Source organism: Gopherus evgoodei, chromosome 20 (assembly GCF_007399415.2).
Source record: "Gopherus evgoodei ecotype Sinaloan lineage chromosome 20, rGopEvg1_v1.p, whole genome shotgun sequence".
In the NCBI taxonomy this organism is placed as follows: domain Eukaryota; kingdom Metazoa; phylum Chordata; order Testudines; family Testudinidae; genus Gopherus; species Gopherus evgoodei.
The window spans coordinates 16,516,143-16,541,443 of NC_044341.1; the positions used below are offsets into that span (position 1 = coordinate 16,516,143).

The following is a 25,301-nucleotide window of genomic DNA, read 5'->3' on the forward strand; positions in this document are numbered from 1 at the left end:
AGATCCTCCCACTATTAAGTATCCTGTATTTTCATGAGTCTTTAATTGTATATCTTAGTCCCATAAAATGTGGGACAATCTGTCTATCTGGCTACAAGTCTCAGTAGCTCCCCTTTGCCCCCTCCTCCCTCCAACTCCCACCCCCACCCCCCATTCACAGGGAGTTTCCACCCCCCATGCTGGTTTTCACCAGAGCACAGAAAGGTCAAATACGCCTACACGCTGAGTGTGCATTACCTCTGCTCGCTGCTCAAGCACATCCATGAACACCTGGTTCTTTGAGGGATAACAATCATTCATAGAAGTGGTTGCTCATAAGATCAATGTACATAAAATCGGGGTTCTGCTGTATGCGCTGGAGTCCCATTGACTTATAAGACTGTCTTGAATAGGGATGTTTTCCTGGATCAGGGTCCTCAGCCTGAACCATGCACAGGAGCATGAATGTGCTCACACGTCCTCTTGAGGCTCTTCTTCACTAGGAAATTTGCTGGTGTTGAAGTTATTATTTTAATCCTCAAGCTAGCAGCCATGATGGTCACCATAGAGAAGGTCAAGTTGTGTTCAGCATCATGCTGTCGAGTTATGGGTATGCCCCACCGGGAGCAGTGTTTACACACACACGAACATCAGTGCTGATATCTTTCTCAACCAGGAAAGCATAGGGCTAGTTCTGTAAAGGTATTTAGGCACCTAATTCCCACTGGAAGGCCATAAATATCTGTAACATATTGCCGTAGGGACCTGATCCAAACCATTCCAAACTCAATGACAGTCTTTCCCACAAGGGACAATTTTAGTGCTCACAGGCCCTAGCCGAAATCAAGGGTGGATTGTGCTAGCTGCTGCACACACACATAGCGAGACAGAGCATGCCCCAAAGAGCTTATAATTGAAATAGATAAGCTAGCAGATGTGATGTGCCCAGGCCAATGGAGCACTGGCTTGGGCGTGGGACTTCTAGCAATGGTTCTGCCACTGACCTCCTGTGTGACCTTGGGCAGGTCCCTTTGCCTCCTGTAGTTCTTTCCCTTTGTCTGTCTTATCTATTTAGATTGTCAGCTTTTCAGGGCAGGTGTTTCTTCTTCCTATATTTTGACAGCACCCAGCGCAATAGGCCTCTGATCTGAGCCAGGGCCTCTAATATATTTACCACAATATAAAAACTAAAGGATGAAAGGGGAAAATGATTCGTCTAAGGTCAGAACCAGGGACCGAACCCACGTTTCCAAGCCTTGTGCCCTCTCCATTGCACGGCACTCCCTCTTTATTACGTCTCACTAGTGCCCACTGCAGCTGGCTACTTGTTAATTCGTTTAATGCAAAATCAGAACATTTCTTTGTAGCCAAAATAGTCTTACCAGTGAGCAACATAAAAATACAAATTTCTCCCACTCCAAACAGTCCCTGTCCCTACAGTTACAGTTACAGCCACCCTGGTCCTACTGCCTTTACAAGTGCTGGGGAAAATGGGAGCTTGGCAACAAGCCCTGAGGTTTATCAGATTCAGACTATTTTGATCTATAGGGTGCAAACCTCAGACCAGGGCAGATCAAGGGACGGCATATTCCACCATTTTTTTTAATTAACATTTTTTGTTTTGTTGGAAATTTTACATGGAATTTTTATTTTTTTCAGTGAACCAAACTGAACATTTTCCAGTTGAAGTTCGCCCACCCAAAACCCTGTTTCTCTTTTTTCCACAGCAGGAGGAGGGAGGGAGAGAAAAATAGGAAAAAAATAAAAAACCTGAAAAGAGGAGAAAAAAAACATTAATTTGACCCCAGAGGCCATTTTTCATCTACAAAATGTTTCAGTGAAATGTTTTCAGGCGGGTCTATGGTGAAGTCATGGAGCCCTCCCAGACAGCCCCCAGCCAGCAGCCCCCACCTCACACTGACATGGCACGACTTGGCTCCACTCCCCTAAAGGTGGTTCCTTGTACAGAGTTCACTGGATCTGAATAGGGGCAAAGACAGGAGAATATGCCCTTGCCCACAATCTCACTCTCCCATCCAGGGCCAGCTTTAGGATGTGCGGGGCCCAATTCGAACATTTTCGGCTGGGCCCCGGCAGGGATAACTAAAAAAAAAAACCATATTAAAAAAAGCCTTTCTTTTCTTAGCAACTGGTTCCCTATAAAAAGTTCTGGTTTAAGGCATGTGCCACTGTATGTATTTTTACCATATGTCCATATTTTCCTCCCAGACGGTGATTTAAGAACCAAAAAGCCTGACATGTCTGGGAAAATACAGACGTATGTTACCCCACCTAAAGTTCTTTTTTAAAAAGATGGGCCTGAACTAGAAATGAGCTCTGTTTTACATGTATGGGTCCCTGCCACTCCCTGGGGGTGTGCTAGGGTGACAAGACTTCCCGATTTTATATGGACAGTCCCGATTTTTGGGCCTTTTTCTTATATAGGATCCTATTACCTCCCCCATCCCGATTTTTCACACTTGCTGTCTGGCCACCCTAGGGTGTGCACATGTGTAGGTCCCAGCTGCCCCCCTCATTGAAGCAGGTGTGCAGGGTTACTGCCCAGGGATCTGAAGGGCACCAGTGGACATGGGGCTTGCTGGAGGCAGGGTAGAGGCTGACTGGAGGTAGGATCTGGCTGCAGGCAGGGCAAGGGGTGCAGGGCTGGCTGGCCTCAGGCAGTGCCACAGGAGGCTGCGGCATAGGTTGGCAGGGCTAGAGACAAAGGAGTGCGGGACTGGCTGGTTTCAGGCAGGGGAATGTAGCCAGGGTTGGCTGGAGACAAGGCAGGGGGTGTGGAGCTGGTGCAGGCAGGGCAGGGGGTTCAGGGCTGGTGCGGACAGGATAGGGGGTACAGGGCTGGTGCGGGCAGGACAGCAAGTGTGGCAGGGGCTGGCTGGAGATGGGGCAGGGAGTGTGGGGCTGGCTGGAGACAGGGACTGGCTGCAGGCAGGGCAGGGGGTGCGGGGCTGGTATGGGCAGGGGGTGTGGCAGGGGCTGGCTGCAGGCAGGGAGTGCAGGTACAGGGGGTACAGCCCACCCTTTACGGTGAGTTCTCCCTCCTCCACCAGAGTAGCAGCAGCAGCCTGGTGCTCAGGGGTATTTGAAGGGTCCGGGGCTCCTCTGCTTCTACTGCCCTGGCCCTTTAAATAGTCTCCAGAGCCCTGGGGAAGCGGTGGGGCTGCCATGACTATTTAAAGGACCGGGACAGTAGAAGCAACGGGAGCCCTGGACTTTTTATATAGCCCCCAGAGCCCGCAGCCCTACCCCAGGGTTCCAGCAGCGGGGCTGTGGTGGCAATTTAAAGGGCCTGGGGCTCCAACCTCTGCTGGGAGCCCCAGGCCTTTTAAATTGCCCCCTGGAGAAGCTGCGCCACCCCGGTGTGGCGCATCGGCTCTTGCCGGTACATCGTACTGGGGCGTGGGCGCAGGGCCCTCTTAGGGGCAGGGCTCGATTCATGGGAATTGGTTGAATTGGCCTAAAGCTGGCCCTGCTCCCATCCCCACCCTTCACCTTTCCTCTCTGTGACCGGAATGCAGCACATAACACTCGGTAAATACCTGGGTGGGACACGCTGGAGTGTTTGCTGATGTGCCAGTTGATACTAAATGCTGTGTTCAGAAATCAAAAGCAAACTAAGCCCAGAGGAGCAGCGTTAGCGTAAACAGCAGGGAGGAGGGTCGGCGGAGGGCATGCTGCGTAAGGGGTGCAGTTGGCTTGGTGGAGAGCTTGAAATGCTCCTTTCAGGGTACATGGCTCATTCAGAGTGTGACTATCTGGCCCTCCATGCAACAGTGACATTGTGTTACTAACGGTTACCCTGATGTAAAATACTGTCACTGCCCCCTCTCCTGCAGGGTGTGGCTGTGAGCACCGGGGAACCAGTCTCCTGAGGTCTGGCAGCGACTGTGCTCCACAAGCTCAGATTCTCCCAGCCCTGGGCTACACGAGCTCCAGCTCTCTGTGGGTGCCCTCTCAGAAGCACAGATTGCAAGTAAGGGACCCTGGATTATTTTACCAGGGCTGACAGAGATAAAGGCTGCAAATATCACAACCACAATAGCTTTAAACTGTTACAATAAAGATCAAAGCAACAGTTCAACCACAGACATCTAGGCTCCCTGCTGCCAGGCCTTCTCATCCGTAGTCAGCTCCTTGCTATCTCTCCACTGCGAGCTCCTTGTCATCCCTCCACAGCCAGCTCCCAGGCTGCTGCCTGGCCTTCCCTCCACAGCCAGCTCCCAGCCACCGCTCCACTGCCGGCTCCCAAGCTGCTGCCCGGCCACCCCTCCACAGCTAGCTCCCGGCCATCCCTCTACAGCCAGCTCCTTGCCATCCCGCCACAGCCAGCTTCCAGGTTGCTGTCTGGCCTTCCCTCCAAGGCCAGCTCCCCGCCACCCCTCCGCTGCCAGCTCCCAGGCTGCTGCCCGGCCACCCCTCCACAGCCAGCTCCCAGCCACCCATCCACAGCCAGCTCCCAGGCTGCTGCCTGGCCATCCCTCCGCTGCCAGCTCCCAGGCTGCTGCCCGGCCTTCCCTCCACAGCCAGCTCCCAGCCACCCCTCCGCTGCCAGCTCCCAGGCATCCCTCCACTGCCAGCTCCCAGGCTGCTGCCCAGCCATCCCTCCGCTGCCAGCTCCCAGGCTGCTGCCCGGCCACCCCTCCACAGCCAGCTCCCAGCCACCCCTCCGCTGCCAGCTCCCAGCCATCCCGCCACAGCCAGCTTCCAGGTTGCTGTCTGGCCTTCCCTCCAAGGCCAGCTCCCCGCCACCCCTCCGCTGCCAGCTCCCAGGCTGCTGCCCGGCCACCCCTCCACAGCCAGCTCCCAGCCACCCGTCCACAGCCAGCTCCCAGGCTGCTGCCCGGCCTTCCCTCCACAGCCAGCTCCCAGCCACCCCTCCGCTGCCAGCTCCCAGCCATCCCTCCGCTGCCAGCTCCCAGGCTGCTGCCCAGCCATCCCTCCGCTGCCAGCTCCCAGGCTGCTGCCCAGCCATCCCTCCGCTGCCAGCTCCCAGGCTGCTGCCTGGCCATCCCTCTGCTGCCAGCTCCCAGGCTGCTGCCCAGCCACCCCTCTGCTGCCAGCTCCCAGCCATCCCTCCACTGCCAGCTCCCAGGCTGCTGCCCAGCCATCCCTCCGCTGCCAGCTCCCAGGCTGCTGCCCAGCCATCCCTCCGCTGCCAGCTCCTTGCCACCTCTGTGCAGCCAGGTCCTAGGCTGCTTCCTCCAATTTGCTGCCTCTATTTTCATGCAGCATCTGGCTGCTTCCTGAACCTGCTGCTCTCTGAGCTCAGAATAAGTCTCACTTTCCTGTACTTTAAGGTTTTTGGAGCCATATGTCAGCTTGATCCCTTCCCTCCAGCTCAGTTGAGGTGGCAGCAGGTTCAGTAGAGTGCTGTGTTATTAATATACTGTGTAGCAAGCACTGCCACACAACGAGTAACTCGTAGCCACCTGCAATTTCATAGCAGCCACCAGGCTCCACACCAAGACTGTTCAGAACATCGCAGCTGCAGCAGGATTAGAACTCGGTTCTGCTCCAAAACCCCCAGATCCTGCCTACAGAGCCTCTGTTAGATGAGCAGAATTGGGTCTAAGATAGAAGTAGTGTACAGACACACTAGGAAGTTTTCAGAGCATTTTATATGCTTTTCAGCAGAGTGAAAATGAGGGAAATTTTGTACTGGTGTGTGTTGGGGTGTTCACCCCACACCAGCCCCTGGAGGGGCTAGTTAACTGCAGAGGCTGCACCCGGAGAGGGAGTCAGGGAGCAATGAGGACTAATCAGAGGATGACGCTCACCTGGACGGGAACAGGCAGGGATTGTATAAAGCCAGGGGGCTGAGGGCAGAAGGGGCTGCAGGGAGGAGCCCTGTGGTCACTCTCTCAGGCTAGGGAGAGAAGGCAGCTTGGTCTGGAGGCATGGGCATACCCAGAGGAGGGTGGAGAAGGAGCCTCATAGAGGCAGCATAGAAAGCGGTCCAGGGAAATGGCATCAATGGCATCAAGGTGTGGGACAGTGCAGATCTTAGCCACTGGTTGTAGGGTCCCTGGCCTGGAACCCAGAGAAGACAGTGGGCCTGAGTTTCTCTACCAGCCACTGGGAAAGTGGCACCACTGAGGTGCAGTGAATTGGAAGATTGCCTGGCATGGTTGGTAGTGAGAGACTTTGGTACACAACTCATCCCCCTCCCCGCACCCTCTGGAAGGGGAAAAAGTACAGTGACCTGGCTGGAGGGCCAAGACACAAAGAGGGAGCCATGGGGTCCCAAGAGAGATGGAGTGAGCATCCACAGGAAGGGGCATCAGACTTGCAGAGTTAATCCCCAGCCACACCGCAAGGAGGGAAAGGTGCCAGATGAAGAACTCTGAAGAGCACAGTCTTCGATCCTACAAAGAGTTGTAGCATTGTAAATCCCTCCTAGGGTGACCAGATGTCCCAATTTTATAGGGATAGTCCTGATTTTTGGGTCTTTTTCTTATATAGGCTCCTATTCCCCCCCCCACCCCCGCCCGTGCTGCTTTTTCACACTTGCTGTTTGGTCACCCCCGCCCCTGTTATCCTGCCAATGCATCTCAAGCCTGGCCTGGAAGCACACAGCGGAGATGACGTAGTTCATACTTCATAGCCATTCAGTTCCTGGCCTCCCTGTTGAATCTGCCAACCAGCTCCAGTGGGGGCTGGCTAGGTGCTGTGGACATCTGTCCGTTAGTAATTGGCTCAAGACCTATCTAACAAAAGACGCTGCAAAGCTCTCAGATGGGAACAGCTTTCAGCTGCTGGAGGACAGGGATGGATTTGACCTGAGAGTCTGGCAATGAGGCGTCTCTGGCAAGCTGCCCATCCCCTGATCACAGTAGGGCTTCACTGAAACATGAGTGGGGCCTAGGCCTTGTGTGGGCCCTCTGCACTGGGATGAATGTCACCCTTAGAGAGTGCTGGCTCGGCCTGCTATGGCTGGGCTCATACTCCAGCCGAAGTACGTCCCCTTGCTTGTGGGCTGACCTCTGAGTCTGAATGTATGGCTGAGCGCCAGCAGCGCTATCACCACCACACGCCTCGTCAGATGGACGGTTCCCCGTATTCACCGGGCTCGGCAGCGTTTCCAGGCCCAACAAGGAATATCAGATACCCACACTGGCAGATATTTGGAGTCGTTTCTTTGCAGGTTGGGTGGGAGTCACTAAGCCTAGATTCCTTATCAGAAGCACTTGGGCTCTGAAACATAATCCACATTCGGACACATGCCTTTTGGCTTCAGATTTAAGACAGCACTCCTAGGTGTGAACTGTTTGCGTTTTGCAGGGACTCCTCTGGTGAATCTCTATTGCACAGGGCTTTGTCAAGCAATCCACACAGCACTGAAAACTGCCTTTGGGACTAGGCTAGATGGCTGCAAGGATTACAAGAAGGAGGTGATTTTTGTTTTTCCACAGGAAACAGAACATTCCCAATGAAACAAATATTAACCAAGGCATCTTGGCGTGGAGTTTGTGATAGGTTTTGGTAATTGTTGGGCCAAATCCTTAATCAGTTCTTACTTGTTTTATACGCAGTCCTTAATCAAGCTAATTCCCATTGAGTCAATGGGAATGTTGATTTAATTAAAGCCTAAGCAATGACTTTAGGAGTGGGGCTGTTGTTGTCTGATATGTGTATGGCACCATAACTTTGCATGATGCTTTACAGAGATTAAAAAAAGACACAGTCCCTTCCTTAAAGTCTGTGCATTAGACAAACGTAGCAGAATAAAAAGAAGAGCTAGGGAAGAGGTTAAAAGTAATAAAGATGATTTATTTGTATTGCAGTAATGCCTAGAGGCCTTAGCCCTACTGTGCTAGGTGCTGTACAAACATGTATCAGAGACAATATCAATGTAAGAGACAACAGATTGGATACAACAAATTGATGGGGGAGCCCAAGAGATCAAGAGAGGCTTGTGATTTAGCATGAGAAGCAGCAGGGTTTATTGTATTACTAAGGAATTCTGTATATTCTGGTATTTGTTGAACAAGAAATGAGGCAGGTCACAAGGGAGGAGTAAGGAGTACAGGGGTGGAGGTCAGTGGACAGAAGGGTCATTTTGAGGTGGGATGTGAAGGAGGAGAATGAGGGTCATAAAGATGCACTTCTAGAGCTAATATAAAGTCAATATAGGGGTCAGAACCAGCTTCCTCCATCAGTCCAGTGAGCACTGCGAGGGCACAGTGGTTCTCGACCTTCTCCGTGCTGGGATCCCCTCCCATCAAGCCAAGACCGAAGGCCAGTGTGCCTGTGACCCCCTGACTGCTCTTCGTGCCCCCGTGGGTTGTGACCTCCAACCAGAGAACCCTGGCCCCTGAAGTCTATTGTGTCAATGTAACACATCACAATTATGGTATCCTTATTCTAGCCATGGTATTGGGTTGCACAGAACAGACCAGCAATCCCAGCCCTTGTTAGGTAAGATAACTGGGTTTCCTTCTGCACAGAGACAGCAATCCAGTAAGAACCCAGTCTATGGACTATGGGTATCAAACTTGTTTATGAAAAGCCCCAGGAGCCCCAGGGAGCAGAAATGAAACCGCAATGAGAAAATCACAATGGCATGCTCCGATATTGTGTCTAGCATAACGGCATGTTGATCTATGTTAACCTGCCCCCGTGATGTGCACTGGCAACTTCCTGTTGCCACAGGCAGCCACAGGCATCCTCCAGCACCTGTAACTGAAACCACCTTTGCTTGCTGGGGAACACTTTGTTGCCAAGGAAGCCAACCCACCAGCCAGGCCCTTTTCTACAAAGTGCCTCAATTCCTGGCAGGCCCAGTCTGACAGGAGGCCATAAATGGAAGTGGCATTTGGAAAGGTCAGGAGCAGCTTAGCATACAGTAATATTGCTCAGAGAACGCAGGAAGAGAAAGCAAATCTCTCTGGAATTTCCGGTTGCTGCACATAATGGTGGCACTGACGTCTGACCACAGCTTGGCTGGGGGAGGCGGATGGGAGGAAGGCGGCTCAGGTGAAATTCCATCATGCGGTGGGGAAGTGCCTCACACTCCATACTTGGAGATGTTATCTGAGCTGAGCAGTGACACCACCATGGCCATTAGGTAAAGCTTCTATTTTTCCTTTCCTTCTCCACACCTGCCAGACCTTTTGGTGCAGGTCTCTGACCTTTAAGAACATAATATTATTGCTATAGGGCTTCCCCACTGCTGGCCCCAGTCCAGGTATCTCAGTAACTACATGCTATTTTCAGAAAGCTCAACTAATCTTCCTTTCTGTCTCCCTCTTTATGGACCTCTGAGTCCCATTTTTCTTAATGGTGGGCCAGTGCGTAGAGTATCCCACTAGTCATTAGAGGCCTTACTGTGTTACCTGGGGATGGTCAATCCCCAATCTGTGCCCCCTGATTCCCCATCTGTGAATAGGAATGTAGATCCCTATGAATTCTTCCTGTCTGCCGAGGCAGCAGCCATATTGTTCTCAGAGCTGAAGCAGCCTGTCACAGAGGAGTTCCATGCACTGTGCTCTCTCCAAGAGACGTTACTTTTGTTCTTTCTTGTTTTGTTTTTTTCCTTCATTGAAAATAGGAGTAGTTCAAACTGAAAGGAGTTGGTGGCTCTGTGTGTACAGACAGTGATGAGAACTCCCATTACTTCCTGCTTCTGCTGCTGTATCACAAAAAACAGCCTGGTTCTTTGTATTTTGTCACTGTCACTTCCAGTGCTAGAGGGAAAAAGCAAATGCAGAAATGTTCAGGGGAAATGAAAAATATCCAGACTGGTTGGGGTGTTGATGGCTGACATTATTTGGTTGTATATAAACAATCACTTTCGAACCTCAGAGGAGGCTTGTGTCAGGGCCAGCTGGAGTTTGGGTGAAGGTGTCTGTAGGGCTCTTGTTTAATTTGGAGGGGCTTGCGATAGAAACACAAATCTGTTGCATGGTATCACCATCCCAGGCAGTACCACCTCCAAAAGGCAGGATTACTGGGAATAGTTTCATGGGGCCAGCAAATCACCATCTCCCATATAGCACCATCCATTGCTCTGGCCTCTGAGGACGATGCACCCAGGAAGGAAGTGCCTATGCCATTGTGGCTACAGGAGGGAAGGCATGAGCATGGCTATCTGAATGTTGCATTTCATTCACAGGGGATTGCAAGTCCATCACCTCCACCTTGCCTGGTAAGCAGAGGTTCTACTCTGGTCTTCCTGCCTTTCAGGCTGGTCCACCCACGGCTGCCAAGTCCTTCTTCACTCCTGCTGCTCTGAGCACAACTCTTCCTTTCCTGAATTTTCTCCTTTTTGATGGTCAGGCTAAAGCCAGAGCTTATGTGGGATTTGAGTAGCGCTAGACCTGTGCACTGGGGGAATTTCATCCTTTCATAGAATCATAGAATATCAGGGTTGGAAGGGACTTCAGGAGGTCATCTAGTCCAACCCCCTGCTCAAAGCAGGACCAACCCCAACTGAATCATCCCAGCCAGGGCTTTGTCAAGCCAGGCCTTAAAAACCTCTAAGGAAGGAGATTCCACCACCTCCCTAGGGAACCCGTTTCAGTGCTTCACCACCCTCCTAGTGAAATAGAGTTTCCTAATATCCAACCTAAACCTCCCCCACTGCAACTTGAGACCATTGCTCCTTGTTCTGTCATCTGCTACCACTGAGAACAGTCTAGATTAATCCTCTTTGGAACCCCCTTTCAGTTAGTTGAAAGCAGCTATCAAATTCCCCCTCAGTCTTCTCTTCTGCAGACTAAACAAGCCCAGTTCCCTCAGCTTCTCCTGAGGGGAAAATGCCTGAGGGATAAAGAGTTCAGAGAGAAGAGAGCAGGACAGCACTTCAAGCTGGGCACGCAAAGCTGGGATGTGAGCACTAGAACAGAAACAGCTGCGCACAATCACATCAGTGCTTTGGAGTGTTGGTGTGAGTGTCCGTGTGTGTGAGAAACTCATTTCGGAGAGCTATTATTGAGGAAAATCACTGAGGTGAGATTCAGATAAAGAGACAATGTGGAAAACTGAGAGTCATAAAGAATAACAGTGGCAATTCCAGCAGTTTGGAGAAAAAAGTGACCCACATGCTGACTTCCCAGGCCTCTGAGCATCACCCCATGGCGCGCTGGGCTCAGCGAGTGGCTATGCCACGGCTCGGCCACAGAGTACAGTATTGTACAATTTGCCAGGTGTATCACTGGGGTGATGCGGTTGCCTTTCCTCAAGCCACCGCCAGGGCCTGGATACCAGATCCAATGGATCCTCAGCTTCAGGGAAAGGAGCAGAGAGCTGGTGATTAAGGTGCTAGCTCGGACCTTAGAAGAACTGCGTTCAGTTTCTGGGTCTGCCACAGACTTCCTGCATCCCCTTGGGCAAGACACTTAGAATCGATGGTCAATGCTATTCGGTGCCTAACTCCCATTGAGATCAATGGACTTTGAAGATCTGAGCCTTAGCACTTAGTGGAGATAAGAGCCTTTCTCTGCCTCACACTAGGTTGTGAGTCTACATACACTCAAGGTTGTGAGACACTCCGATACTTTGGTGTGGGGGCTGTATAAACACAAAACAGATGGTCCAATCCACTATGGCCCATACCTATCCTCTTATAGGACCTTGTCTGCACACAGAAGTTACACTGTTAACAAAGTTAAGTTAACAAAATGGGTGCCCACTCGCTGTAGGAACACTTGGATTGGTGTCAAACTACTTAGCTCAGGGTAGCTTGCACCTGTAGATCCACCAATGCAAGCTACACTGATATAACTGGGTTTAAGTTGAACCGAGTGTCCACACAAGGATTTCCTCTGGGTCTAAGTAAACTGGTTCAAACCCCCACATTTTGTTAAACAATTTCAAGTGAGTGTGTGGACCGGACCTCAGCGTGCAAACGGGAGAAGAAGCTGACTCTTTTTTTTGCTGGACTTGCCCACTCAGTACCACAGTCCAACTCAAAGAACCAGATACACAGTTTCCATTGTGGATAGAAACTAGGCTGGGTAGCTCTGATCTGTATTTGTGTGTGCACAGTCTCTCAGCACTTGTTTACATACATTCAGCAGCCAGCTAATAGATGGTTTTGCATATTGCTGCCTCTGCCCTAGTTGGCAGGATCATATTCAGTTCTGTGCTTCCCCTTTAAAAACCATAAATCATGCTTCAAAACAAAATCACCTTAAAGGAATTAATTGAGCACAGAGGCTGTTGTGCCAGAAATCACACCAACTCTTGAGGCTGATAGGTACGCAAGGCATGTCAGCCCAACTTCAGCAGAGCAGAAGAGATGCATGTTTGTCCCTGTGCAATAGCACCACCTGACGGAACTGCTTCAAAACCCTGGTGGCACGCATGCAGAAGGCCTTCCAGAGACTTACCCAGAGCAGGCAAAGAGTGTAAAGCAGTGTCAGAACTGAACTGAGAGGCAGTTGCTAAAAGCAGACGGTGGGGCAGAAGCCCATTAGATTGTGTTGTAATTATCAGAGAGGAACAGGAAATGGAGAGAAAAGCAACTTGCACAGAGCAAGAAATACACAGAAAGAAAGCAGAATGGAACTACGTGCAATGAACAAGAAAAGAGACCTTGGATTACACCAATGCAAGAAAGTATGGCCTGTGGCCTCCATTGCTTTGTAATTGCAGGGGGAGGAAGTATGACTCAGCAAAATACGGTATTTTATTTCTGGCAAATTCAAACAACAAACTATCTCCATGCAACCAAGAAGGGGAGATCAGGAACAAGCAAACAACAAAGTCAGGTACATGGTGCTTTTTTTAACAATAAGAACAGTAATACTGTGCCCGTCTCTGTTATTATCCAGCATTTGTACATAGAGAAAGAGAGGCATAAAATTCCCAGCAAAAACCAAGAGATGAGTCCAAAGGGTGTAAATTGGCATAACTCCATTGATTTGCATAGGTCAGTGTTCGTAGTCTCATAGATTATAAGGCCAGAAGAAACGATTATGATCATCTAGTCCTGTAGGCCATGGGACTTCCCTGAATTAAGTCCTGTTTGAATTAGAGCAGATCTCTTAGAAAAATATCCCATCTTGATTTAAAAATTGCCAGTGGTGAAGAATCCATTTGGATATGAGGTTGCAGTAATTGATTACCCTCTCTATTAAACTGTGCCTTATTTTCTGTCTGTTTTTGTCTAGCTTCAGCTTCCAGCCATCAGATTGCATTATAACTTTCTCTGTTACATAGAAAAGCCCATTATCAAAGCATGTTTTCCAGTCCTTTTAATCCTTGCTGTGACTCTTCTCTGAACCCTCTCCAATTTACCTGCATCCAGTTGTGGGCACCAGAACTGGACGCAGTGTTGCCACAGTGATTACACCAGTGCCAAATACAGAGGTGAAATAACCCCTCTACTGCTACTCCAGTTTCCCCTGTTTGTACATTCAAGAATCATATTACTCCTTTTGGCCACAGCATCACATTGGGAACTCATGTTCAGCTGATTATCCACCACAACTTTCTAATCTGTTTTAGAGTCCCTGCTTCCCAGGATAGAGACCCCCAGCCTGTAAATATGCCCTGTATCCCTCGTTCCAACATATAATTTTATATTTGGGTATAATAACACAGATTGTTTGCTTGTGCCCATCTTACAGAGCATTTGTATTGCTTGTTATCAGTGACTAGTCCTCTTCATTATTTACCACTGCTCCAATTTTTGGACCGTCTGAAAGTTTTATCAGTGGTGATTATATTTTTTTTTCTTTCCAGTAAAGGGACAAGAACCAGTCCCTGTATGACTTCAATAGAAATACACCCAGTCAATGATGATTCCCTGTTTCCAATTACATTTTGAGAGCTAGCAGTTAGCCAGTTTTTAATCCATTTAATGTGCACCATGTTAATTTCGTATCATTCTAGTTTTTTAATCATAATGCCTTGTGGTACCAAATTAAATGTCTCACAGAAGTCTAAAAATACTACATCAATGCTATTACCTTTGTCAACCAAATTCATAATCTTACCAAAAAAAGATACCAAGTTAGTATGTTGATTTACACAAGCTGAGGAACAGTCCATAGGGAATGATTTTCTGCTGCCTTGCACCTTGTGTCTCCATTTTCATCTTTACCAAGGGAGCGTAAATGGTCGATTTGAGTGGGTAGTGTTTTATACTCATTTTGCCCAACCTCTGCATTTTAACAGCTGAAGGACAAGGACAAATTGCCTTGAAAATTTCCCCTAGCACAAGGCCTATGCCTCAAAGTGCCCTATGTGATTTCTTGGTCACTCTTAGGGCTAGATCTACCTTTGCTTAAGCTCACATACAGCTGGCAATTTGCCTTCACTGCACTTTCTGCTTACACCTCTTATCTCACAGCTGGGTGAGTTCTAATTACCACTGACTTCTCAAGGAAAGCAAACTTGCTGTGTGGCTTGGGAGACTACATTGGCATTGGCATGCAATTACCCTTCATGCTTTGCACACACTATATAAATACTCTCAAGTTAGAAAGAAGATAAAACGGGAATGTGTTGTTTTTCATGTGCTATCAAGGCAACGATATAAATTCAGCAGTGATCCTGGGCATGTTCGAAAGGCCCATAGATAAAATGGCAGGCCAAATGGCATACAAGTCAAACTCACATGACCGAAGGGGGACTCTTGACCAGATTCCTAACTTGAGTGGATATGTCTCACTGGTAGCTTGGACCTTGTATCCCATGGAGATTAAATGTTTTCAGCAGAACTTCCCTAGGGTCTTGTGAATTTCACCTAAAAATGGCTGCAGAATTCAGATCTGGAATCAAACACTCCCAAAGTCTGTGGCAATTTAGGTTGGACTCAGCTCTGCTTTGGCTGTGTTTCCATGATTGTTCCTCAGAAGTAAGCGCCACCTCTTGCTGGTATTAGATCTTGTTGACTTTTTCCTTCCTGGACGTGAGCCGGGTGTGTGGCAAGTACTGTAGGTAATAATAATACTTCACTTTTCTCTGGCCTCTTTCACCCGATGTTCCCAGATCGCTTCATTAACTCAGCCTCTCAGCACCCGGGGAGTGAGTTCACAGACTGCACAGGTGGGTAAACTGAAGCACAAAGTGGAAGTGTTGCAGTTAAGTGACGTGCTCATGGTCACACAGATAACGAGGGTGACCTGGAAATGGAACCTAAGAGTCAGGTTAATTTAAATGGGATTATGCACAGGGGTCAGGGAGTACAGGGTCAAGAGTCTCCTCTTCCCACTTCCACCATCACAGACAGGGAATGGATTTTCCCCACATCAGTCCTAGCTCCAGATGCGCACTAGCATATCGATTTATCTGTGGTTCTTTTGTGGCCCTCATTCCCATCATTCCTGACTCAGCATCTCACAATACTTAGTGTATTTATTCTCACAACAGCCATGTGAGCAGGGCATTGCTATTAGCCCCATTGTACAGGTGGGGAACTGAGGCACAGAGAGATCAGGTGACTTGCCCAAGGTCAGATGGGAATTGAGCACAGGTTTCCCAAGCCCCTGGCTGGTGCTGTAATCATTAAACCATCCTTCCTCTCTTGGTGTTGGAAATGGAATATCACGTTCATGAACTGTTCAAATTTTGCCATTGGTCATTTGCTACTTTCCTCTTTAATAGGTTTCAGTCATCCGATCAGGGAGCAGACACAATACCATATGCCGTAAGTGACCAATCACATGCCATGAAGAACAAATGGTCAAACAGAACAGTCTGCACAGTTCCCAGAGATTGAACATGTTTTCCCCAAACTAGTTGGTGAGTATTTGTGAATAACAAACAGATTTGCAGGAATCAGGGCTGCTGTCTAAATGACGAGTGAACAGAAAACAGAGCTGGATTCGCAACAAATGAAAAGAAATGTCACTCGCCTTTGAAACTGTAACCCAAGTATAACTAACACTGTCATGTCTGCCTGAGTTTACAGATGGCCACCAGCGGTGGAATAGGCAGCAGCCACTAGAGCTGGTAAAGGAGCCAGCTGGCCCCACACCCACCACATTGGACCAGGTCCTTGCATCTCTGAAAGCTGGAGGCCCTGCTAGACCTTGTTGGATAAGCTCCCTCTTGGTTGGCTCTGCCACCTGGGCTCCATTCCTTCCCCAGGACCTTTTGCATGGGTCAGATTGGGAAGGAACGGCAGTGCTAAACCTCCAAACTGCCCACCCACTCATTCCTCAAAGCCAAATATCACTCCATTAGACTGTACAGATCTTCAGGTTATGCTCATCCCTCTGCTCTATGGATCTGATCAGCAGTGAAGTGATTAACAATGGTGACATTTCAGTTATCACCACTAGGCAGTTCAGTAACATTCCATTGGAATGAAGGGGGGAATACACCCCTCTCAAAGCTGCTGATTCAGGCGTTCTGCAGACTCAGGCACACTGCAGCATTATCCATGGGTCATATTTTACAGGTTACCTTTGCAGCCGTTTTCCTTTTTTAAAAAACAATGAAAGCTAAGACTCTGGAAAACAACATGGCAGCCACCATAAAAAAGAAGAGAGGTCCTGCTTCACAGATCTAGCATACCTGGGCCCAAATATGATCAGTTTTAGTCATGGCTGGGATAAGGACACCACTGACATCTAATGTCTGTTACAGGGTCACACACCAGGGAGAAAGAAAGTGAATATTAAACCCAGCCCCACTTCTGGTGGAGGCTGTAGGAGTCTTTGGTTCCCTTCACCAGAACTAGGGCTTGAGAATGAAGAAAGAAATTGCATAGTCCAGGAAGGAACTCCAGGTGGGCGGAGAGCCCTGTTTTCAGGGCAGGGCAGCGTTCCTCCGAAATGATGATCCTATCCTGCATTAACGGTGGCTTTTCCCCACAGTTTCCCAAGGATCATGAGCACTGAGCAGCGAATGAGCACAAACCCCCTTGGCATGGACAGTGAAACTTGACAGTGACAAACAGCAAAATCTGACCCTCTCTGTGTGGGGATTATGCTTTATGGAGGTGATTTAATAATGCTTTGGACAAGCCACCTGGAGGGATTCTAGTCGTGTCTAGTAGCTTGTGCTTGAGACTGGGACTCTGACCTCAGGTTCTATTTCAGATGCTGCCACTGACTTGATGTGCGGGCGTGGGCCAGTCACTTAACTGCTTCATGCCTGTTTCCTCATTGGTAAAGTGGGGATAATAATCCTCAGAGGCTTCCCATGGTGTCTAGGTGTATGATGAGTCTGATTTAACTAATGTCTGACAGTGCTGTGAGTGACAGGAGCTCTAACAGTGCAGAGAACAGTTATTATTATAAATGACCTGTGTCACGGAGTGTGGGAGAGTCCGGCCCTGCACCCCTCTTCCTGGGACCTGCAGTGACTCTTAGCCAGCCAGTAAAACAGAAGGTTTATTGGACAACAGGAACACAGGTTACAGCAGAGCTTGCAGGCACAGTCAGGACCCCTCCACCGAGTCCTTTTGGGCTTTCAGGGTGCTTGGATCCTAGCTAGGATACCCTGAATTCCACCCACACAGCCCCAAGCCCAAACTCAAACTGCTTCCCTCCTGCCACTCCCTTCCTTTTTCCCCTTCCCGGGCAAAGGTGTTGACCTTTCCCCTCCCTTACCTAGCTCAGGTTACAGGCCCTGGCATCGTCCATCCCCTAAAGTCCTCCCCTGCTCTCCCACTCCCCACACAGACAGTCCCTACTGCATCACAACCTGGCAGTTATTCTGTGGGTAGTTTGTGCCTAGAAGCATTGCAGGCCATTCCCTGCATTGGCCAGTCTCCTGCTTGTAGTAACTACAGGCCCAAGAGATGCTGCCCCCTAAGTTCAGAGCCCCAGCAGTGCTAGCAGCTGGGGTAATGAGCAGCACCATCATTTAGTTTAATTCTTCATTGAAAGGTTGCCCTGGGACTGGGGGATGTTGAAGAGGGAACAGTTCCTTTAGAGCTGGGGATTATGGAAATGAACCTTGGCTAAAGGGACGAAAGGCTTGGGGAGGTGAGTGCAGTTCTCATACAGTCTGAGCCAGGAGATTGGTTTGAATGTGAGTGTTATTAAACCTGCTTCTGGATGGATTTGTCCTGCTCAGCAGAGCCCATCCCTGCATGCACAGTTCCCTGTCCAAGAGGTGGGAGAGTTAGGAACCATTCAAACCCCACATCTCCTTGACTCTCTTTACTGAGTAATGGGGAGGTGCATACTGGGGACTAGCTCATAAAAGAACTCCCTTGGGCATAGGTCCTGGAACTAGGGGTGCTGGGGTGCTGCAGCACCCCGTGGCTTGAAGTGGTTTCCATCACATACAGGGTTTACAGTTCAATGATTCTCAGCACCCCCCACTACCGAAATCGTTGCAGCGCCCCTGCTGTCAGAGGAAAGGTGCGCAGACTGTGGCAGTGCAGTGAACATGGGAAATGCAGGAACAATCACTAGTTATTTCTGATTAATTATTTTATCCCCCTTCTCTTGCAAAAATGGTTTATTCAGGCTTGAACTGCAGTGAGAACAACCCTGCCGGTTGCACAGGGCCACCACCCTAATACCTCACCCACACCACAGCAATATTCTGTTTGGGAGACTGGGCTATAAAGGGTTAGGCATCAGCAGGAAACTTATGTGTTCTGCAGGACAAATTTATCACAGATCTCATGGTGTTTTTTGTTTTTCTTGAAGCCCCTGCTCCCAGAGTCAGGTGATTCTGGCTGAATCTCATCTCAGCTGTTAATGAAAGGAAGCTGGAAGCTATCACTGAGTTGCTATCCCAGCAAGCCCCCTGAAGGCTGCACGTGGCAATGCAGCTGCTCTCCCTCAGTTTCCCCACAATTATCTTCAGCCTATTCCAGCAATAGAGATGACTGATCCTTCTGGCTAAGCTACTTTAAAGCATTCAACCCTTTCTAGGGTAATAGAAACACTTAGTCCAAGTCCAACAAATGCACCAAACAAAAGAATTCTCAGTCCAGAAGGGCTCAGCCTTCAGCATCCTTCCAATATATAGCACCCCCAGCATCTATAGCCTATCTTCCTGCTTAGCGACTGGTCCCACGGCTCTTCTCTGATTAACCCTCCAACCCAGGTCTATACTCCTCCTAAAGGCTCCAGAAGGCCAGTCCCAGGTCCAAGAGGGGATCCACATCCCACACAGGTGCAGATCTCTGTTCTTGTTCCCATATAGCCCCCAGTTGCTGGGCTTTCCTCCTGTTCAATCCAGCGCTCAGCACAGATGTAGCAGAGCAGAGCTAGCCGAGCCCCTTCCTGTCTGCAGTGGGGTTTGTCTGCCCCATCACAGAGCCTTGCTGGTTGTGGAGAAAAGCATGAAAATGTGACTTCCAAAGGCTCCATCACCAGAAGGCGAGGACAAGGATCCAAATCATATGAATTTTAAAATCTCATGATTTTGGGAGGCCTGGGGTTGGCAAAACCACTGTTCATAGGTCTATTGAGTCAGTGAAGGAGTTGTTGCAAACAGCTTCCTGTTCCTCTGACAGACAGGTTCATAGCATGTGCATGGTTGTGGTATGTGTGCATGTGTGTCTGTGCGTGCATGTTTACCCTACTGCCACGCAAAGTAAAATATGAACCATCTCAGCATTGTCCTGAAAAAATCAAGGTTTTAAATGTTTTTGTCACGGGGACCGGTACTCATAACTGGAGCGCCTACTTCTGGGGATTAGCTCTGCCAGCCTGACATCCTCTTCTCATGGTTCCTCAGCCTGTTGTCTTACTCTCCCATTCTGCAGCCCTACCCCTTACTCCTCAGGAGATGCTGCACCTTGTCTCTGTGGCTTAGCCCTTCAGCCAAGGCACCAGACTCCTCCCCCTGTGGGTTACTATCACAGCCCTCAGCACCATCCCCGGCAATCCTTAACACCACTGTCCAGGTTGAGCCATTCCCTCTGTGCTTAAAACAAATGGACACGGACAGTCTTCAAGTTCCCTGCCCAGATTGTGCCACTCAATGAGTTGCCAGGAGGGGAATCTGGGCAATAATCCCAGTGAGGTTCTGTTGGTCCTAGGCTGCCTCACCCAGCGTCCTCCATTCCTAGGAGCTGTGCTAACACCTAGGGGGAGAGAGGACTCCCATTATTGCCTGGTAGTGATTGTAACCCCCTCGTTGCCATGTAAGCACCTCCACACAGTGTACATGCACATGGACAAGTCATTTCGGGGCATCAGGATCAGCGTGAGAGGGCACTTGCCCCTCTCTTGTAGTATCTAGCTGAGGATCTCAAAGAGCTTTGGAAACATAAATGAGTTACGCCTCATAAACCTCCTCCTGTAACGTGGGAAACTGAGGCCCGGAGAAACAGTGAAACAGAGCTGCCCATAGAACATGTGTCTGACGAAGTGGGTATTCACCCATGAAAGCTTATGCTCCAATACGTCTGTTAGTCTTTAAGGTGCCACAGGACTCTTTTTGTTACTTTTTTCATAGAACACTGTGACTGCTTTGGCCATACTTATGCCGACGTACTTATGCCGACACTCCCATCTTTACTTTGGTCTTGCTTCTCCCACCCTCATTTATCAGCTTATCCAGCAGTTGGGTCAGAATCCTAGACTGTCTTTGTAACTAAGTTACTTAGATGATGCCCATAACCATAGCAACTGAGCATCTCACATGCTCTAATGCATTTAGCCTTGCTGCCCTGTGCAGCAGGGCAGTGCCGTCACCCCCATTGTACACCTGTAAGTGACTAACTCAGGGTCCCACAGGAAGACTGTGGTGGACTAGGGAATCGACCTGAGCAGCCCTGGGTCCTAGGTGACTGTCCAAACCTTCTGTGAGTGTTTGGCTGTGGGGACTGGACTTATAACCTGTACAACACCCAGCACAATGGGGCCTTGCTCCCTGGAGTGCAGTAACACTAGTAGCATTGTAAATGTATTACAATGGAGTTCGAATCCCATCCTGTCACCCTCCCCCTGACAGACAGCACCTCCCCAAAACAGAGGGTGTTCTGTCTGGATTCAGAGGGAGAAGGAAAACCCAGATTCCAGCAAAGAAGAAGACAGCAAGCCAAGCAGCTCGTTAGGCTACTCCCCATATGATTGATGTGGCATGCTGGCGGCTCTGACACTCCCTGGTAGCCCCAGGTGAAGCAGCCCGAAAGAATCTCTGTCCCCATCCCCCCACTGTAGTGACATAGAAATAAGTTTGTTTACTTGCCATGTTTAATTCTTGCTTCCCTTGAATTTCCTGGTTGTTCAGACTGTTCCTTGTTTATCTTTCCAGACAATCTCCATTGCCTTTGTTTGGCTTCCAGAAAATCAGTGTTCGAGCTGGGCAGGAGGAAGAGATAAGCCAATGGCTTCCTCTCTCCAAGATCATTAGCCTGGCGAGTCAGGAGAAGGCAAACAGCAGTGCTAGAGTTCATGCTCTTGCCACTGGGCTGCAGTCTGACACCATCTTGCTTTTTCTCATGGAGGCCACTGAACGTGCTCTGTGACTCCAGGGTGTTCTGTCCTGAGCTAAATCTGGCATGTTACAAGGTAGGATGTCAGTGAGGGACAGATGTCTGTTGACATTGTATGGCCAATGTGTTTTAGGTATTCCAGGGAAAGGAGGCAGGTTTCCATCTCACTTTCATTGGGTCAAAGTTGAAGATAATTCTTGCAGGAAATCAGCAGGCATTCGGCACAGATGGCCATGCCATCTCAGAGAGTGTTGGGTGACCGTTTGAGAGAGCGGGACTTATTAAGTTAGAAAATGGATCTCTTCATTTGACTTGAATTTCTGCTATTTGATTTGATCATTCAGAGTTGCTTCGTCCGAATGATATCCAGCTTCTTTTCAGTCTTGATAATGAGGGGCCATGTTTCAGTCTCACAGGGCAGATTGCTGACCACCAAAGCATCATATAGCCTTGACTTCACCTCTCTATGGATCAGGATGTTCAATTTGCAAAAGATGTTCTTAATGAGGAGTCCCATCACTGACAATGCTTTTGCAGTGTGGCCTTCGAGTTGTTTCTCATTGCCACCCACACAATCAACAACAGAGCCAAGGTTGGTGAAATTACTGATAATCTCAACTGGGTGGTTGCCCACTAATAGGCTAGAGTCCATGGCATATTCATGTTCAACCAGAAGAATTTTGGTTTTACCCCAATTAATTTTCAGAGTGACTTTTGCCACTGAGCTTCCCAGGGCTTTAAGAATGACAACTAGCTCGTCCACTGGTTCCACAACTAGTGGCATTGAAGTGTTCTGGGGCAGCAAAACATCCTTGTTGAATGCCCGACCTAATTCAGAAGACCACGGTTCTTTTCCCATTTACAAGAATGCAGCTTGAGGAGTCATCATATAGGAGCCGGACCGTTCTACAGGGAGGCTGGTGAGTTTTAAGATCAGCCACATGCTGCCTTGATGTCCACAAATACAATGTGAACAGGCTGCTTGAATTCTTGTGCCTTCTCAATAAACTGGTGCACTGTGAAGATTTGCCCCATCATGGAATGGCCAGGAGTGAGGCTGACTTGCTGTGGTCTTCTTACTCCTTAAGATATCAGTGGCTTGGGCCAAGAAGACAGAAGCAAAAACTTTCCCCAGGTCAGGTGAGAGTTAAAAGCTGTATGCTGGGCCTCATCCTCCTGTCACATTGGTGTAAATCAGGAATAGCTCCCATTAAGTCAGTGTAGTTACATTGGTGTAAAACTGTTATAAGTAAGAGCAGAATCAGGCCCATTGTCTATTAAACACACAGCTAGTCAGGATGTAAAAATCCTTTGTGAATATTTTAGTGAATATGAGTGTGGTTTCTAGGGTTGGAAGTTTCATTATGCACAAATGTTTGTGCAGTCACTGGATATGCTGAAAAACAATCACAAATCAGAAACTGTCACAAAAGAAATTATCCAGAAATTCAGACCAGCTAGTTGTTGTTTGCTCAGCATTGGGACACACAAATGGCCAGAGCCAATCAGATCCGGGGTCCACCAGGTCAGTATCCTTTCTCCAACAGCTCCCAGTACTGGTGCTTCGGAAGAAAGTTCAAGAAATCGCAGAAAGGCCAGTTGCGTCCCGCAGCAGCAGATTTCCCCTGTCCCAGGCAGATAATGCCTGAAATGGATGGCTTTATATCCTTTCTAGAGAATTGCATCTTATCTACTGTAACTGCAATGTTCCTGTTCTCCTTTTAAATGTCTAAACTTGGTTGGAAGCCTCCTAAGCTCTTTGCCTAATGATATCTAGTAGCAGTGAGTTCCATGGGCTAAACAGACTTTACATAAAATAAGAGTTTCCTTAGCTCAGTTTTTGAGTTTACTGCCTCTCACAGTGTCCCCTTGTTCACATTTTCTGGGCAGGAATAAACTGGAGCTCTCCACCCACCTCTTCTACACAACTCTTTAATTTGTACCCATCCATAATGTACCCTCTCTAAGGCAAACCATCTCTCTTCAGAGTCTGGCTGTAGTCTAGGACCTTCCTTAGCTGAGAAATACCCTCTCTCACCCTCTTGCCATCCTGCAAGCTGCAGAGGTGCCTGGATTCAGAAGGGCATCTCAGCTTTGGGATTTACAACCCTCTCCTCTCCTGCATCTCTAGGTGTGACATAACCTGGGCCAGCTCACCTCTCAGGCATGCTGCATAGCCCAGATGGGGAGGCAGCCCTTTGAGAAGAGCTGAGGTAGTTGTGGGAGGGGCTGGTTTGTGGGTAGGTGAGGTGGGGGGGGCCTTGTTTTGTGGCTCTGGGGTAGGGAGATACGCACTGTGGTTTTGATGTTCTAATTATTTGTGTGCCAGGTTTTTAATTGTCGCCCCAGGCCTAATGCTTTTCATAAGGTGTTTGTTAGTGCGGTGTTTAAATCCAAATAAATAATCATTTTCATTGCCCTCTTTGGACCCCTACTGTTTCTGGTGTGTGAAAAAATGTGTCAGACAGAGAGACAGGCCCCTATCCGAGGGACACTGTGGTGTCTGAAGGCAAGACTCTGACTTGTCTGGTAGCCCAAAGGAGAGAAATAATGATAAAATTTAACATTGGATATTGAATGTGATACTTTGCAACATAAAAGCAAAATCACAGCAAAATTATCATCTTAATTGTATTAATGCCGCCAATTAGAGACACAGCCCGTGTGGCACAGCAGGAGAGTTCTGGGATGGAAGGGAAGACAAATGAACTGTAAACTCCTAATTTTGTCTTGTAAATTATCACCCCCAGGTATTCAATAGCGTCACTAGCCCCGATCGCTGAGCACTGTTCTGAGAATGTATTAAGGAAGGGCCCACAGGCCTGCTCTGTTTTGTCCAAATTAGCTGACGTTGTTGCATTGCCCAGACTTGAATTTTGGTCTAAATCACATATCATCAGCTCACAGCAAAATAGAACTGAGCGAGTTGGTGAACCTGATACACTGCAGCTTGCTAGGCCTGGTCCATGGGCGAATTAGGGAGAATTAGGCAGGTGGCATGCTGTGATCATGTGATCAGAATCCTCTCCATCTTACCACCTTGTTCTTCCCCACCTGTTGTCTCTCATCTTATCCTTAGATTGGAAGGTCTTTGGGGAGGGACTGTCTCTTTGTTTTAAGTCTATATAATGCCTAGCGCAAGGCGGGTGGGGTTCCTAAGTCTCCTGCAATACAAATCACAGAAGGACCACGCTGACTTCAGCTGGAGCTGGACTGGGCCCTCTGAGCTATAAAAAAGGAGGTTACATCATCAACTACGATGATGAAAAAGGGGTGAGTTTTGAGACGACCTTGGCCAGTTCCTTGAGGTAGTGGAAAGCAGAAAGAGGTGTTGTTGTTTGTGACTATTGAGTGGACTGAAGAAGCCTAGAAAAAAGTAATCCAGAGTATGGATTCTCCAAAATTCTCTGTCTTCAGAACATTCAGGCGGGATCTTTCAATATCTAAGGAAAAGTACTTGAGGCTTCAGGATCTCCAGACACAAAATGTTCTTCACTGGCAATATTTAAGTATGAATAAAGTACGTGGAGAAAATTCTCAATATCATGGCTCATGCCTGGCATTTCATTTGGTTTTTCCATGAAGGGCCCATCACTGAGATGTTTAGATTAAAGATGAAATATCCTGACTGTTCCAAATGGGTTGAATCAAACACCTGCTCCAAGCAGGCCTGGACTCCAGGGTGTTTGCCATCTGGAATCCAAAGTAGGGACATAGGTTGAGGATTTGACCATGTCCACTTTGAATCTTTCCTCTTAAGTCAATTCCTTTTGCTCATCTCTTCTAATGCACTTCCAATCTATTGTTGTCTTTTTAGTAGTGAAGTGCCCAAAATGGGATGTAGTGCCCCAGGTAATGCTGAACTCAAGCCAAGGAAACAGAGCTGTCCTAGTCTTGTGTTGCCTTGTAGATGTGCAAAACTATGGTTGTGTTGGGTTCATAAAACCTCATTCACTGGGATTTAGCTTGGAAAGCAGGGCTAGTTCTGATCCAG

The 25,301-nt window shown here is 48.6% G+C and overlaps 1 long non-coding RNA gene across 1 annotated transcript in view; it reads left to right on the forward strand.

Moving 5' to 3' along the window:
- Positions 1–12,348: 12,348 nt before the first annotated feature.
- The window catches only part of LOC115637603, a 32,140-nt gene continuing 19,187 nt past the window's right edge, over positions 12,349–25,301 (forward strand). Inside the window, exons 1-2 of the long non-coding RNA XR_003997304.1 lie at positions 12,349–12,713; positions 15,556–15,693. This is a non-coding gene — a long non-coding RNA (uncharacterized LOC115637603). The remainder of the gene's footprint in view (positions 12,714–15,555; positions 15,694–25,301) is intronic.